Raw genomic sequence first — 17,017 nt, 5'->3', positions numbered from 1 at the left:
AGAAGAGGAAATAGAGGAAGAATCAAATAAATGGTAAAATACTAGAAAGGTTTTTGCTGCTGTGGCTGTTGTTTGGTTTTCTATTTTATTATCTGATCATATTAATTAAGGCTTCCTCTGTGAAGTCAGGTAAAGATGGGAGCTCTTCTCACCTCACCTAGTACTAGTGTCTTCATCCTCCTTCACCACCAAGCCAAGCAGCTGCCAGCACCTTCCATCTTGGCCATCTTCTCTGCCAGTATACTACACAGCCATAATTAATGTGTTCTTAATTTTCCAGATTATGTGGGTTCATAGTTGTTCTACTAATCTTTGAAGCCAACTGCCTATATACTGTTAAGTTCCAGCCTTGCCTAATTACTTGCAGTTTACCAGACTCTCATATGTCCAAGTCTTTGTCCACCAAACTTTCTCTGCTTCGTATATTTTCTCCACACCTAACCCTTTGTCACTTCAACCACCCTCCATCCACCAATCCCCCTGCTGCCCTAAAGTTCTTCTCTCTAGCTTTCAAATAAACATTTACTCATTTAACAATATTAAATTCAAATGGCAATTCATCAATGTCCTGCAGATAGGTAAATATTGGCTACCGCTTTTTGCATGTCTCATCTATAAGCACTCTATCCCTCTTTTATCACACTACCTTTAATATTTTTTATTCACTCACTGGAATATCTGCTAGATGAAGGCAGGGGTTTTTACCTGTTTTATTCACTGTTGTATCCCTTAAAATCATGCCTGATGGGTGGCAAGTGCCTAACAACTATTTGTTTCATATTGCTTTAATTTGTTGACATGTTTATATCCTTCTACTAAACTACAAGTCTCTTAGTACAGAAGCCATGTTCTATTAATTTTAGGGTTTCCCCTTAGAAGCCAGAACATAAATAATTAATTAATGCTTGTTGAAGTTGCTTGCTTCAAATAATCTCATATTATTCTATAATATTTTGGAAACCCTACTTAATTTGCATTGAGATTATAAGCCAAAGACACTTAAGTGAATTTCCCAGCCTCATTAGCCTTTGAAGTTATTGTTCCCCTTTGCCCTGACGTGAAGCACTAGAGATGCTTCAGTAAAGAGCAGACGCTTCCTCTGATAGCGGACCAAGGGTCCTCCAGGAGGCTACCCAACTCACCATCAAGGTTCCAGGCTCAACAACTCAGCCTCAAGGATATAATGAAAGTTTAGTATAGGAGACAGAATGCAATGGAAATGAAAGAACTCTCTCCTTTCTATCCTTTCTTTATTCTGCTAGCTTTCTGAAAATCTGTATATGGGATGAAACCTTTACCTCTTGATCCAAAGAACATGACATCGAAATAAATTGTTCTTAGTAAAATGCAGCATCAGACATTCGCAAGTCATACAAAAGGTTTTTTAATCTTAACCTGATTTACTTGCAATGTGAATTACTGTCCTTTGCATTTAAAGTTTCCTCATTTGTGAAAGGGGATAAGATGCAGACCTCGTCACAAGATCACGGTGTCACTTAACTAATTAATATTGTAATTATAAAGTACTTAGAAAATATAATGCACTGTACAAATGCCAAGTGTTGTTATTAGAATCATCTGAGTGCTCAGCTCATATAGATTTACTACTTCAGCAGGGCAAATAATTCTAAACAGCAAGAAAGCCTCAACGATACATACTAATTAATCTAATTTAAACATTTATTATGTGCTGTAAATATGCCTTGTTAAAATATACATTTTAGTTAAGGCTACCATTAAAGCCATCCTTCAGAAATTGAGTTGCTTGAGGTCTGCATAAAATGAATTCTGCTTTGGCTTTTCGTGGTGACAGTTTAGATCACATTTATCTTACAAATAATTTCTCTGTTGATTTATTTGTTTATTTGACTGAGTGCTGATTATCAGGGATTCAGCTAATATTAATTTTTAAGTGAGAATAAAAGGAGGAAAATTGGCACACCCTCTTTGTCTCTGTAGCGGAAGATCTGAAAAGAAACAATATATTTTTAACTGCCATGCCAATATTTTAGTCTAATATTCATTAGGGTACCATTTCTAGAAAGGAAATACCCAAGAGTAGAAGATAGAAACACGATGTGTGCTTTTAGGGAAAACTAGACTTTGGCAATAAGAGCCGCACTATCTCTATAGGTTACATCTGCAGGTCCCAGAGTTGACAGAACATTAGCAAAGCTGAAAGGAATTTATGGGTGGATCCTTTTTGCCACAGCACATCAAAAGGAAAAACACAATGCCTAATTCTCCATGTAGAATAAAGAGATTCTGTGAGGGTTGTTTTTTATTTAAATGAATCCACTTAAAAAAAATTAACTTGTTCCAGGGCTTCCCTGGTGGCGCAGTGATTGAGAATCTGCCTGCCAATTCAGGGAACACGGGTTCGAGCCCCGGTCTGGGAAGATCCCACATGCCGCGGAGCAACGAGGCCCGTGAGCCACAATTACTGAGCCTGCGCGTCTGGAGCCTGTGCTCCGCAACAAGAGAGGCCGCGATAGTGAGAGGCCCGCGCACCGCGATGAAGAGTGGCCCCCGCTTGCCACAACTAGAGAAAGCCCTCGCACAGAAACGAAGACCTAACACAGCCAAAAATAAATAAATAAATAAATAAAAATCAAAAAAAAAAAAAAAATTAACTTGTTCCCAGTGGCAGCCGTTTACCCACTACAGTCAAAAGCTGAATTCCGTATTTAGGTTTTTCAATTTCTTTCAAAAAATACACGCTAGCTGGTCAGTTGGATCAATACGTAAACCTTTTTCTCCATAGAACTCAAAGTAGAATTTCTATTGCTGAGTATAAAATACATTTCCCCCTGGGAATACTACCTTCTGAACCTTGTAAGTGTCTTCCTTCTGTCAGAAACCTAAAGACACATATTAACCGTTGCAAAATAATAATAATAATAAATACAAAAAGAAATAACCTGAGGCTTTTCTGACTTCCTTAATATTCACATCAATTAAAATTTTGTTAAATCTCTAATTACTCTTAATTTCCTAGTGCAGATTAAACAACTGCCCATACTTTTCATCGAAAGCTATATATATATGCCAATAAATGAAGTTATCACCCCACCTACTGACTCTGTCCTGGCGAATACTGTCCTGTCACAAAACAATGTACTTTCACGAATGACCACTCATTGGAAATGGCCACCTCTCTACAGCTGTGAGTGGGCTAAGAACTAGAAGAATCAGAACACACAGCAGGAAAGCAAACTTCAGAAAAATGAAACTTCGATTATATTTACTTCCTTGTCTCTTCATTGCCAGACCCATCAGGTAATTTCAAGTTTCTGAACCATCACAATGAAAGAAAAGCACACTCCATCACCATTTCGGTTTACAAATAAAATGTATTTTTTGAGATTAAAAAGCCAGGTACTGGAAAATGTATTACAAAGAGAAATTACATTTTAGTGAAATTAATTGCAGTTCCTGAGTAATAGAATAAACATATTGATATAATTCTCTTTGCAATATTCCATAACTATGGTGAAAATAAAATATTCTGAAACAAATTTACATTTGTCTTTCTCTTTCCAGCTCTTCCCTATCACATTTATCTTCTACCTATCTTTTTAACTTAATTACGTGGGTAAGAACATTAATTATAAATGCAGTTAAGCCCTGAAATCACTGAATTTTATTTTTATATGTTATTTACTGTTAAATGCAAACTTATATATGATCCTCCCAAACAGCTTCATCTCATTCAAAGGGCCCCTTAGACAAATTTTCAGTTTGATGAAAAACGTATTTAAACTATTTGTATTTTTCAGCAACCCGACATCTCTGTTGATGGTCATATAACTTTTATAATAAGGGACAAATGAGGCATCTAAGGAAGCATTTATCGTCAAATTTAACTACTAATTTTATACTTATTTTCAATAGAAAGCAGAAATTGCCTTTCCATAATAAAAAATATATAATTATATTTTATTAGTCTCTCTCTCTTTATTTTATTTCTATTGTGATGGCCTGTTACCTATGTTGCTATATAGTAATATCTTGATTTACAGATTACCTGCGAGTTGAGCAATTATATAAGAAATCAGCAGTGTAAAAAAAAAAAAAAAGCTGAAAAAATTATGTCATATAAAATGTTGCACTTCGCAATTTTAGCTGTATGACAAAAACACCTCTGAGCACAGATTGTCTGAGATGAATAGGCAGGTCCTAAGGAAGTCATGAGGCCTGATAATTTGTCTCCAGTGCAAAGAGTTCTTTACCTGAAGCCTTAACTTACCTAGGGATGACCTTTGTTTTCTCTTGTTTTTTAAAATTCTGCTCCCCAAGTAAATAAGGAAAAATCTGATTATGTTTCAAGGATTGTGCTGATTGGACTCTTAATTTAAAATGTTCCTTGTAGAATGACTAAATTGATAGCTATCAGCTACATGACTCCCCAACATCAAGGACTAGGACTTAACCCACACATCTTTTTACTGCCCCACTGTGATGTTCAGAGCATCTTCAAGCAGAGGGACAGCAACGCTTTAGTTTGGTTGCTTAAGTTGCTTGGTAGTTGTTCCAATGGTGTTTGGAAGGGACTCTAAAGGCAAGTCTGAGTGAAGCTTTTTAGCATCAGTTGCTGGAGGGGGAAAACTGGTTTTCTGATTTCTAATTTTCTCCAAAAGAGAAGTTTATCATTAATGAGTCCTACTTATTAATAAAACTATTACTCTACTGGCATTGCTTTCTACCTTCCCACCTAGCTCCCTCATAACTAATAAAATACATAGTATAATTTTAGTAACAATAAGATTCTATCCTATATACTGAAATGGGGAACAAATAATTAGAGAAGGCTGAAGCTATGGGCAGATAGGTAATAAACTCAAAGTATTTGAATAAAAAAGAAAATTCTATAGTACACAGTGATTTCCCACACATTGCCAGGGCAGCCAAAAAATCAGCTAATCCTAGAGCTTGATCCTTAACTTCTCTAGGCCATTTCTAGACCTGCTCCAAATTACTCTTAATCACTTCTACCTTTAAAAATCTCAGAAAGGGGCCCGGCAGGTGTTGTTACAGGAGGAAAGGCACTGTGTAAGAGTGGGCTGAAAAGGGAGGAAGGCTAAAGATGAAAGAGCTCTCAACCTTCTGGACATTCACTTAGTGAAACTAAGGCAGTAGTATATTCTGTGTAGAATTACCACACTTCAATATAGAGTATTGTAAAACTATAAGGAAGAGGAAATCAGTCCAATGGTTTGCCTCCATCTTTTACACAGTCAACTACAAATACCAGATACTGAACAGAACTTTGAGTTTTCAAGAATACATCAGAAGCCTGTGAAAATCATGGACAAAATGCCAAAATGTCCTTGGGTAGACACCTTTTAGGCTACTAGCATAGTCTAATACTACTTAAGATGCAACTGACTCTTCCATTTCAAGGATATGCTTTTCCTCCAGGCATGTAATTTGTAAAGGGGAGATAGTGCTGGCTTTTGTATGGCTTTAGCTTTGACTCTTTCTCAATGAAAAGTTTTATGATTTAAAAATACCTTTTCTTCCTCCTTGCATGTATTTCTGTAAAATCTACCAAATCCCATTTGTTACTCTTTCTCCAAAAATCAATAAGAATGACCTAGTTACACAAATCAAGAGCTATAAGTTTGAGAGGATTAGTCCCATTGCCATAAAAAATGAAATACATGGTTCTTAGAAATTTGATCCAACTTCATCCTGTTCTGCCATCTAGTTTATATAAAGCATCTTGAGACTTCATGTGAATGATTTATACTGTTTAAATCAGATTCCTCTAAAGTAATGGAAAATATAGGCGTAATAATAACAATATTGACCTTTGAATTACAAGAGTTTGAACTGCATGGGTCCACTTATATGCAGATTTTTTTTTACTAAGTACCTACTACAGCACTGCGCTATCTGAGGTTGGTCAACTCCACAGATGTATAACCATAGATAAGGAGGGCCAACTATAAAGCTGTTAACGAAGATTTTTGCTCAGTAGGTTGGTGCCTCTAACCCCTGTGTTGTTCAAGGGTCAAATGTAGTAATAAATATCATTTTTTAGTTCTTCACAATATGCTAATTCAATATAAGCTTTTGTTTAATCCCCAAATGGTCCTAAATGTTATTATCCTAATTTTGTTTCCAGCTTTATTGAGATATAGTTGGCATATAACACTGTATAAGTTTAAGGTGTATAGCATAGTTTATTCATATATGTATATATTGCAAAATAATTACCATGTGTTTAGTTAACACATCCATCACCTCACATAGTTACAATTTTTTTCTAGTGATGAGAATATTTAGGATCTGTTCTCTTAGCAACTTTCAAATATATAATACAGTATTGGTAACTATAATCACCATGTTGTACATTCTATCTCCAGAACTTATTTAAATTATAACTGGAAGTTTGTACCTTTTGACACCTTCACCCATTAACCCCACCCCTTACATCTGCAGCCACCAATCTGTCTCTGTTTCTATGAGTTTGGTTTTCTTAGACTCCATGTGTAAATGAGATTGCATTTGTCTTTCTCTATCTGACTAATTTCACTTAGCATAATGCTGTCAAGTTTCATTGAAAATGGAAGGTTATTCTTCTTTTTATGGCTGAATAATATTCCAGTGACCATGTATGTCACATTTTCATTATCCATTCATCTGTCAATGGATACTTAGGTTGTTTCCATGTCTTGGCTCTTGTAAATAATGCTGCAATGACCATGAGGGTGTATACATCTCTTCGAGATAGTGATTTATATACTTTGGTTACATACCCAGAATATGATTGCTGAATCATGTGGTAGCTCTATTTTTAATTTTTTTGAGAAATTTCCATAATGTTCTCCATAGTGACAATACCAATATACATTCCCACCAACAGTGCACAAGTGTTCCCTTTTCTCCACACCCTCTCCAACATTTGTTGTTTGTAGATTTTCTGATGATGGCCATTCTAACAAGTGTGAGGTGATACCTCATTTTGGTTTTGATTTGCATTTCCCTTACAATTAGTGATGCTGAGCACCTTTTCGTGCACTTGTTGGTCATTTGAATATCTTCCTTGGAAAAATATCTATTCAGGTCCTCTTCCCATTTCTTAATTGGATTATGGTTGACACTTGAACAACACAGGTTTGAACTGTGTGGGTACACTTATAGGTGGATTTTTTTTTCACTAAGTACATACCATAGTACTATAGGATACAAGATTTGTTGAAACCATGGATATGGAGAAGTTGCATATAAGGAGTCCTACTATAAGTTATATGCAGATTTTCGACTGTGTGGAGGGTCAGTGCTCCTAGCCCCTGTGTTGTTCAAGGGTCAACTCTATTTGTTTTTTTACTACTGAGTTGTGTGACTTCCTCATATATTTTGAATATCAATCCCTTATCAGATATGTGGTTTGTATCTAGACTTTAGCTGAGTCTAGCTGTCCAAAATATTTGACTTGCTATTAGACTGTCAAATAGACTTCTTAAAAAGTATTAAATGAAGCAGAAAGACAGAATAGACAAACTTCCTTATATATTCTTGCTTTTAGAACCATCCCAAAACTCACATAAATACTGGAAAGAATGTGCAAATTTTGGTGATGCAATACAGAGAACTATGTCTAAAGGAGATTACTTTTGTCATTTTGTAAAGTATAGCTAAAGAACTTATGTGTGAAACATATTAGGGAGTATCAAATTAAATCCCATTGAACTGAAGAAACAAAGTAAAAGCACACAGATTCATCAGATCTAATACATCAGTAATATTGAGATGAACATCCATGAATCATGAAATGTTTAGCTGAAAATGTTATTTAGTAAGAATCTAGTCTCTTTTTTTAATCATAAGCGTGAACATTTTAAAAGACTGCCTTTTAAAAGATGCCCAATGGTTAATGGGCTATGCTTCAGAAATGCATATTTAATCTTGTTGGAAAATCCATTTCCAAGAATGGTGTCAGTATATAAGAAGGGTGGGGATGAGTAGTATTCTACTGTGTATATGTACCACATCTTCTTTATCCATTTGTCTGTTGATGGGCATCTGGGTTGTTTCCATGTCTTGGCTATTGTAAATAGTGCTGCTATGAGCACTGGGGGTGCAAGTATCATTTTGAATTAGTGTTTTCATTTTTTCCCAATATTTACCCAGGAGTAGAATTGCTGGATCATATGATAGTTCTGTTTTTAGTTTTTTGAAGAACCTCCTTACTGTTTTCCATAGTGGCTGCACCAATTTACATTCCAACCAACAGTATAGGAGGGTTCCCTTTTCTCCACACCCTCCCCAACACTTATTATTTGTAGACTTTTTAATGACGGCTATTCTGACTGGTGTGAGGTGATACCTCATTGTGGTTTTGATTTGCATTTCTCTAATAATTAGCGATGTTGAGCATCTTTTCAGGTGCCTGTTGGCCATCTGTATATCTTCTTTGGAAAAATGCCTATTCGAGTCTTCTGCTCATTTTTTTTTTTTTTTTATCAAGTTGTATGAGCTCTGTATATATTTTGGATATTAACCCTTGTTGGTCATATCATTTGTAAGTGTTTTCTCCCATTCAGTAGGTTGTCTTTTTTGTTTTGTCAATGGTTGCCTTTGCTGTGTAAAACTTTTAAGTTTAATTAGGTCCCATTTGTTTATTTTTGCTTTTATTTTTTTTTGCCTTAGGGGACAGATCTAAAAAAAATTAATTGCTATAATTTATGTCAAAGTGTGTTCTGCCTATGTTTTCTTCTAGGAGTTTTATGGTTTCAGGTCTCAAAAACAGACACATAGATCAATGAAACAGAATAGAGAGCCCAGAAATAAACCCATGCACCTATGGTCAATTAATCCATGACAAAGGAGGCAAGAATATACAATGGAGAAAATAGAGTCACTTCAACAAGTGGTTCCGGGAAAACTGGACAGCTACATGTAATACAATGAGATTAGAACATTATCTCACACTATATACAAAAATAAATTCAAAATGGATTAAAGAACTAAATGTAAGACCTGAAACCAATATTTTTAATTGGATTAAATAGATCATAATGAATATTTTTTGCCTTTAATTCTAACAAACACTCTGAGTCATAGGTGTAAAGGCTACTGGTTGTTCTTTCCCCAAAATACCTGAGGTCTGAAAGGAGAACATGGGTCAAGGGGAAAGTTGGTCTCTTCTGCCCAAATTTAGGTCATGGATGCCCCATGCTTAACTCTCAAAGAAATAAGAGAAAGCAAGCTTTCTCTACTATAACCATTCTCACCTAATATTTCAGTGAAAATAAATAAATAATAGGCTTCTTCCACTGGAGACTCACCAGAGACAGTTCTAAAGATCTCCCTCCACCATCCCTTTGTTCTTTCCCAGATTAAGGAGCTCTTTGTGCTAGTTTCAAAACAAGAGGACTTGGAGACTATGCACATCATTCAAGATCACTTCCTGCCAGAACTAGAGTGTACCCTTGATGCTGCCTGAAGCTTGCCTCTAAGTGAAAGTCACACCAGAATTCTTTTTCCACTCCTCCAAATTTTTAGTAATGGGCGAACCAGTAAACTAACTAGCCAGGAAAAAAACCTGATTTAAAAAAATAAGTAAACACTTAAGTACATCATGCTGTATGCAGAGATATATATTAACAAAACTCTACTAAGAGATGACCCACAGTAGTATATTCCAACTCCTCGTGGTAGATTGTTTTCCAATAACATGAAGATATACTCTCTACTCTGTTTCTTTTTTCCTACTTTCGTTTCCTTGTCACACTTTGAAGGTGGCACTTGAAACTTTTTTTTTAATTAAGCAGTGAAAATCTCCACAATTTCGTTCTCAGTGGTAATTCTAACATTAACTCAGTGTTTAACACAGCTGTTCACACTCCATAAAATAGTCTCCCTTCTGAGAGGAACAGTGGAATTTAAGCCTATGTTTTGCCAGAGATTTAGATATGTAACTCAGAACTCAAAAGAGTTAGAGATGTGAAATCAAATACAATAGCTCATAGATGAAAAGTCACAAGAAACTTAAACCATAGAAAATTAGCATTAAACTTTCAACTTACATATTTAGAATTGAAACATTTGGACATCCACATTAGGAGAAATATAATTAACAAAGTATTCCTTTCAAGTTGTAATTGTTGGCCACTTAAAACAATTTGATCTCACAAATTAAAAGAAAAAAAGTAGTGGAGTCTAAGCAGATGCTTCATAAGTGAGTCTTTGTTCATTCTTATAAAACATAAATATAATACTATTTACTACTTCAGCAGTAATTTCCATATAGGATTATGCATTGCTAAATTTAGTAATCAGAGGGTCTTGTTTTGTTTTGCATGAAGCACGAAACAGGATTATGTGGAACTGGAAACATCTAGATCCACATTATTATTACTTATAGAAATTTAATTAATATATTATACTAATCGATAAAATAATACACATCTTTCAATATTTGGAATCAAAAATTTATAATTCTGTGGGCAAAATAAAATCCAATTATAAAATTCAGAAAGTCTATTTCTGTAGGATTATCCTAAAAGTATTGAATCAGTAGATTTGAAATTTAGAATTAAAACTTACTGCGTGTAAGATAAGGTTACAATAACTAAGAAAACAATTGACATTTTAAAATAGATTTCCATTTCAGGTACAGATAGTGAATACTTAATGAGAACAATGACTGAAACAAAAATTCTGGAGACTCACAATCTTGAACGTATTTTGTCAAACTTATTATCTTGGCTCCTTATAACTAATGTACTCTCAAGGTACACTGCTGTGTGATACATTTCTCAAAAGGCCATTTGCTCACTTTATCCAAGTGTCCACCCCAAACCTTACTATTATTACCTAGCACAATAATATCTATTCCCTTCCCCAGGACTCTTTTCTGCTGCCAGGAACAGGAATGATCTTCCTCGTATACCATTTGCACTATGTCATTCCCTACTTAGGGACTATATTCCTTCTTATATATCCCTAATATCACTATCAAGACCCTAAAACATTCTAAACAGAGGCACTTGAAAGGGTATAAAATAGTCATAAGTATTCTGGTGTTGGTTGATTCATTTGTTCATCCAATTCATTTGTTCATCTAATACTAACTGAGTGCCTATTATGTGCTGGGTACAGTTAGCGTTGCTGTGAACAGTGCTAGTAATGAAGATGTGATGAGGCAAACCCAGATTCCTTCCCTCACGTAGCTTATGCCTTCATGGAAGACAGACCATAATGATCTAGAAAATAGACCAACCAAAGACTACCAGGAACACCTGCAGTTGAACAAGTTATATCTATCACTCATTGCAAGCAGGGAGAACACACACCTTGGGAACTGTGGTGTGTCTCAATAAGGGCATTAGAAAGAATTGACCATAGGATTGGAGTTCTGGTTGAGTACTGTTAGGGAGAATTTAGGGGTAGATTGGGGGTTGTCATAAAGAAGGAACAAGTCTATGATTGGCTATTTCAATAAATCTTATCTACAGAGAAGGCAGATTAAGGCAAGGTTATAGCTGTAACTGGTTTTCAAAAGCTCTAGTCACTTACTTAATGAGGGGAGATGGTGGTTATTCTGTGGGGTGACTGATGACCTTGCTGATGGGAATGTTCTGTGACATCATGCTCTGCAGGAGAACAACATGGCTCAGCTGTAAGAGGGAGATAAGTTTGTAATGACATTGAGATTGAGGTCTAGGTTTAAATGTCATATCAGTTCCCAGGCATCCAAGGTTGCTTTTTTTTTCCTCATAGATTATTCAGAAAATAAATAGGATAAGATAATAAATATCACTAGGACTGATTTACATAATGTGGCTAAAAAAGACATCTTTGTGAAGATGGCATTAAGCTAAGACCTGACACATAGTGATATGAAGAGATTAAAAAAGAACCTACCGGGCAAAGATGAGTGCAAAGAACCAAGGAGAGCAAGTGCTGGGCGTGTTTCAGAAACAGAAGGAAGATCAGCATATCTGAAAAAAGCAATGGAAGCATTAAAAGGCTGTAAATGTGGGTGTATAGAATGACTATTTAGTGACTTCATGCTAGGCCCAAACACAGGTATCTGAGTGTTATGGGCTAAATTGTGTTCCCTCCAAATTTATATGTTAAAGTGCCAACCCCCAGTACCTCAGAATGTGACCGTGTTTGGAGATGGGGCCTTAAAAAAAGTACTTAAATTAAAACAAAGTCATTATGGTGGGCCTTACTTCATTATGACCAGTGTCCTTATAAGAAAAGGAAACTGGGATACAAACAGGTACAAAGGGAAGATGATGTGAAAACACAAGAAGACAGCCATCTACAAACTAAGGAAAGAGGCCTCAGAAGAAACACCACCCTGCTAACACCTTGATCTTGGACTTCTAGCCTCCAGAATTGTGAAAAAATAAATTTCTGTTGTTCAAATTTCTGTTGTTTAATAAGTTTCTGTGGTATCTTGTTGTGACTGCCCACCAAACTAATGCACTAAGTTACCAGGACATCACCTTTCAATGTCCAAAGCTATGAAATCAATGCTAAATGTTCACTGAATCAATGTTTAATTTTGTTTGCAAAATAAGTTTTTATATAGTTAGTGGCACCAAAAATATTCACCTCTCTGGGCTTCAAATCTATAGTGAAGAGTTAGGACAAGAAGGTGACTGTATCTCTTCTAACTCTAAAATCATAGGATTTATCATAGAGGCCATTGGAATCATAATTCCAAAAATACAGCTCTGTATTTATATCATATCTTTCTTCTAAGCAGTTCAAAACACTTCAAAGACATTTTCATATCAATTCTCACAGCATCCTGTGAAGGCAGGTAGGTGGGAAATATTATCATTCCTATTTGACATTTCTATACACCTACTCCCTTGATTGTAAGATCATTTTAACTGAATATATAATTTTTTTCAGTGAAAAGAATATATGCCCAGAAAAAAAAATGATGTTCACAAGAAAAATAGTATAATTTTGCATTATCAGTCTTATGTGCTGAATGACCTGAACATTTGCAATATACACAATGACCCTTGAGATTTTAATTTAGATCTTAATTCTCCTTCCTTTTTATACTCCCTTGAAAGAAAGATAGGAACATTAACAAAATGGCAGCTATATTTTGTTAGGTAGTACCAAACTGAGGATAATTGGTCTATTTTATCTACATATTTGGAATACAGTGTTTGTTTCACTTTTAAGGAGAGTATTGAAATATTCTGAAGTCCAAAAAACTAAAAAATATCAATTATTCTTATTTTTTCCTTTAAGTAAAATATCAGTGTATACAACGACTTGTAATGAGAAATAGATGTTTATCAGTAAAATCAGTTTTAAATAGAAATGCAATGTCAAACATTCTTATATTGAAAAAACATCTCTACACCTCAACTTATATCTCTCCCCTTTGAGAGGATAAAGACAAGCATCCCCAACTCATGGTCCTTCCTTATTTCACAAGCTTTATCTTGTATCACTCTCCCTCATGCTTCCTGTGCTTCAGATTCATGAATTTCATACATTCATTTATTTATTGATTCAATGTTGTAAGACATAGAGGTAAAATATTGAATAAGACCAAATTAAAAAAAAGTAAAAAAGATGAAATCTTGCCTTTTGCAAAAATATGGATGGACCTTGAGGGTATTATGCTAAGTGAAATAAGTCAGACAGAAGAAGACAAATACTGTGTGATTTCACTCATATGTGGAATATAAACAACAAACAAACAAAATAAATAAACAAACCAAACAAAAACAAACACATAGGTACAGAGAACTGTAGTGGTTACCAGAGGGGAAGGGGTGGGGGAGGATGAAATGGGTAAAGGAGATCAGCTATAAGGCGATGGATGGAAATTAAATTTTTTGGTGGTGAGCATGCTGTAGGGAATACAGGAGTAGAAATACAATGTTGTACGTGTGAAACTTATAATGTTATAAACCAATGTTACTTCAATAAAAAAAAGAAAGCAAGAAAGAAAAAAAGATAAAATAAGGTTTCTTCCTGAAAGGAGTATACCTATATTAGACAAATAAGTAAACAAATAAAATAGTTCCATATTGTCAGAGTTGCTGTAGTGATAATAAGCAGTGACATGGATGGAGGTAACTGGAAAGAGAGGATCTTTTTTTTAGAAATGGTGGTTAAGTATGAAAAACAGGACTTATAGGTAAAATTAGATCTGAAAAATAAAAAAGAAAGATCCAAAAAACAAAAAAGAAATGGTGGTTAAAAGTATCTACGAGAAGGTGAAATTTTTGCTAAGATCTCAAAAAACTGGACCATCTGTTTCAAGCTGAATTAAAAAGTTGAAGCAGAAATGACTGCAAATCACAAGGATGTAATGTTGCAGTGACAAAAGTGGGTAATCAAGGTGGGTTACAAAATTAGCAGGGCCAGAACAAAATGCAAGACCCCTTGCTTAAAAATTATTAAGAATTTCAAGATGGTGACAATAAAGCATTAAACCAAGCACCAGGCGTGTCTGAGTAGGGACCTTGTGTAACTGCACAGGCTGCGTCCCTGTGAAGCCAGGCCTGAAAAGGATGGCTCTTGTGCGTTGGAGGTCCCTGAGATGAGAGCATGTAAAAGTGGGAGCACTGGATGGGGGGATGGGCACAACATGATAGGGCTGCTTGTTCTAGTAACTAACGACCTGGAAGACTGAGACATCCACAAGAATATGTGATAAACAGGGATGTGCAGTCCAAGGAGAAGGTTCCCTCACTGAGAGCAGGGAGTTAGGTCAGCTCTCTCCTGCAACTGCAGCTGTGTCCATCCACGGCCCTGGGAATCAGGTAAAAGTACCATTTTCTTTCTAGTTTCTGGGCTTTTGCAAGTCTGGAATAAACCCTATGCTCCACCTTGACTTCACCATTACTGTGAGTTCCAGGGAGGTAAAGACCAAGTCTGACTTATTTCCCCCACTCTTAGCCCATAGTAGATTTGTAATTATGTATTCAATTAACCAGTGACTTGAGGAGTAAATAATTCCATCATGTGGTAACTGACCCAGATAAATTTTTGGAAGAAAATATAGTCAACGTTGGAAAATTTTATATTATGAAGCTGGTTTGGGAAATAGCTCATCGAAAGAAGAAATTCCACATTACCACTTTTTAAAATCTGTTTATAAGAGTAAATAAATGTATTTCCTTCATAAGTGCAGTTTGGATCAAACACCAGACTGATTCTGACTAAATACCAAAACGTCTAGATGATTCTTCGTTCTCATTTTCTTAGCTCTTTTCTTCCAAGAATAGGATAGCTAGTAATTAACATAAGATTATAAAAATATTCCATAAGTATAGGAAGAGCTATTAAAATATGATGACAGATCATGAATCTAATCTACCATTTTTTATGTAATTTGGTTAACCAGGGAAATGCAAGTCACTAGAACATCTACTAAAAATTACATAGTGAGTCCAAAGAATACCCAAATTATTCTTCTTGTGATTTGCACAAATAATTTAGATTATTCAGAATTTGTGACAGTCTTCAACAATATCATTATTAACACAGATTGTCACTTATTTCCCTAGAAGGAATGAGTCCTCTACATTTCCTTCAAAATGAGAAATATACAGAAAAGTAAATATGGTTTAGTTAATATGTGGACTTTTGACTGCTCACAGATATCACAGAAAGGGTTTATGTTCAGGTAATAGTTTGGGATTATGATTCCCGAACATGTCTGAGAACATCACTTGAGATTCTTTTTTAAAAAATACAGATTCCCAAGCCCCTCCCTGGGGATTCAGTTTCAACATGTATGGGATGGGAACCAACAAATATATTTTTTTTTATTGAATTTAAGTTACTGTTTATGTTTGGACAATTTTGGAAAAAACTGAGTTAGGCCTTTCAAAACAGACAAAGCTGATCACATGTTGACAGAGGACTGATGTGAATGTATATGTTAATCTACATCTGATTTTTCAAAGAGATTTTTAAAACAACGTTAGGAAAAATTAGAAAAAAAAACTTCTATTTCTTCAAGAGGATAGCTTTACTAATATGTAAAATAAGTTTGTGTTTAGCAATGTCTTATTTTTTTATGCATTAATTCTCCCTACCCTTGGCCAAAGGCTAACTAGTTTCAGATTTCTATGAATGTGTGTCTTTCCTGGATGGTCTGTAGCACATATTCAAAAGTCTCTTTCCATACCTGACGGTTAACCTTCTCTGGGCACCAAAGCCTAAGATTGCTTAGATATGTACCTTATAAGCTGTATGAGAAAATAACTTGCCATTACCTGGAAATAAGCTGCTAACTCCATGAACATTTCTACACAAACATTTTTTAATTACTAACAATGTATATTAGATTATTGGAAAAGTGAACAGTCCCTGTTCTTGTTCTCCCCTTCTTGCCTTCACTAGTCATTTCCTGTGTCGGTGAGTCCAACTGGGATTATGCATATACTCTGATTTACTCACAATGTGAAGTTGGTATGGCTGTGTAGGCATAGATGACATTCATATTCCTTCCATGAGCATACTCTAACAATGCTCTTATGTGCATAAGTTTTGTACCATTCTACACCACCAAGTGAAGAAGATTCAGGTTCATTATGTGCCTTACATGTATATGTAAAAACTTCCAACAGAATCACATTTGAAAACACAACCCTGAAATTCTTGGCATCCTGGGCACCCATGTTGGACAAGAGGGGAAGGGTTATACAGTAAGAATGATTCGTTTTCAATTTATAGACATCCATTATCTATGGAAAAGGAGCCAGAATAAACCTCTCAAATGGTAAGCCTTCTTCATGTAATATCCTCCCAGGTGGCAGTTCAGGCACTAATCACAAGAACTTCATTAGGTAGATTCAACCCATGTCTAATATTTATAGAAAATGCTAGCTGAAATCAAGTAGTTTGTCATGCAAAAATTATTAATGAATCTAGTATTTATGATTCAGTGATCCTGCGTTTCCAACAACTATACACATCTTTCTCTTTTTGTATGAATCTGCCTCAAACCGGTGGTGTGGACTGAACTTCTGCAATGAATCAAATTAATGCATTTGACCTTGAA

General features: G+C 35.3%; 2 long non-coding RNA genes and 1 pseudogene across 5 annotated transcripts in view; all 3 read right to left on the bottom strand.

The window, feature by feature from the left end:
- The window catches only part of LOC309659064, a 1,106,759-nt gene that overhangs the window by 562,282 nt on the left and 527,460 nt on the right, over window positions 1–17,017 (bottom strand). The gene's annotated exons all lie outside the window — the stretch shown is intronic.
- Window positions 1–17,017, bottom strand: part of LOC309658935 (coiled-coil domain-containing protein 6 pseudogene) — a 583,785-nt pseudogene that overhangs the window by 316,527 nt on the left and 250,241 nt on the right. The window lies entirely within an intron of this gene.
- LOC309659008 overlaps window positions 1–17,017 on the bottom strand; it is a 637,438-nt gene that overhangs the window by 448,163 nt on the left and 172,258 nt on the right. Inside the window, exon 2 of one of the 3 annotated variants that reach the window (XR_014262492.1) lies at window positions 11,530–11,954. The exons of 1 other annotated variant lie outside the window; for it this stretch is intronic. This is a non-coding gene — a long non-coding RNA (uncharacterized lncRNA). The remainder of the gene's footprint in view (window positions 1–11,529; window positions 11,955–17,017) is intronic. One more of the 3 variants, XR_014262493.1, reaches the window with a different exon arrangement.

This window comes from Balaenoptera physalus, assembly GCF_965194825.1.
Source record: "Balaenoptera physalus genome assembly, chromosome: 3".
Lineage (NCBI taxonomy): Eukaryota > Metazoa > Chordata > Mammalia > Artiodactyla > Balaenopteridae > Balaenoptera > Balaenoptera physalus.
Note: the sequence above shows the minus strand (reverse complement) of the source record. Positions and strands in the feature narration are given on the sequence as shown.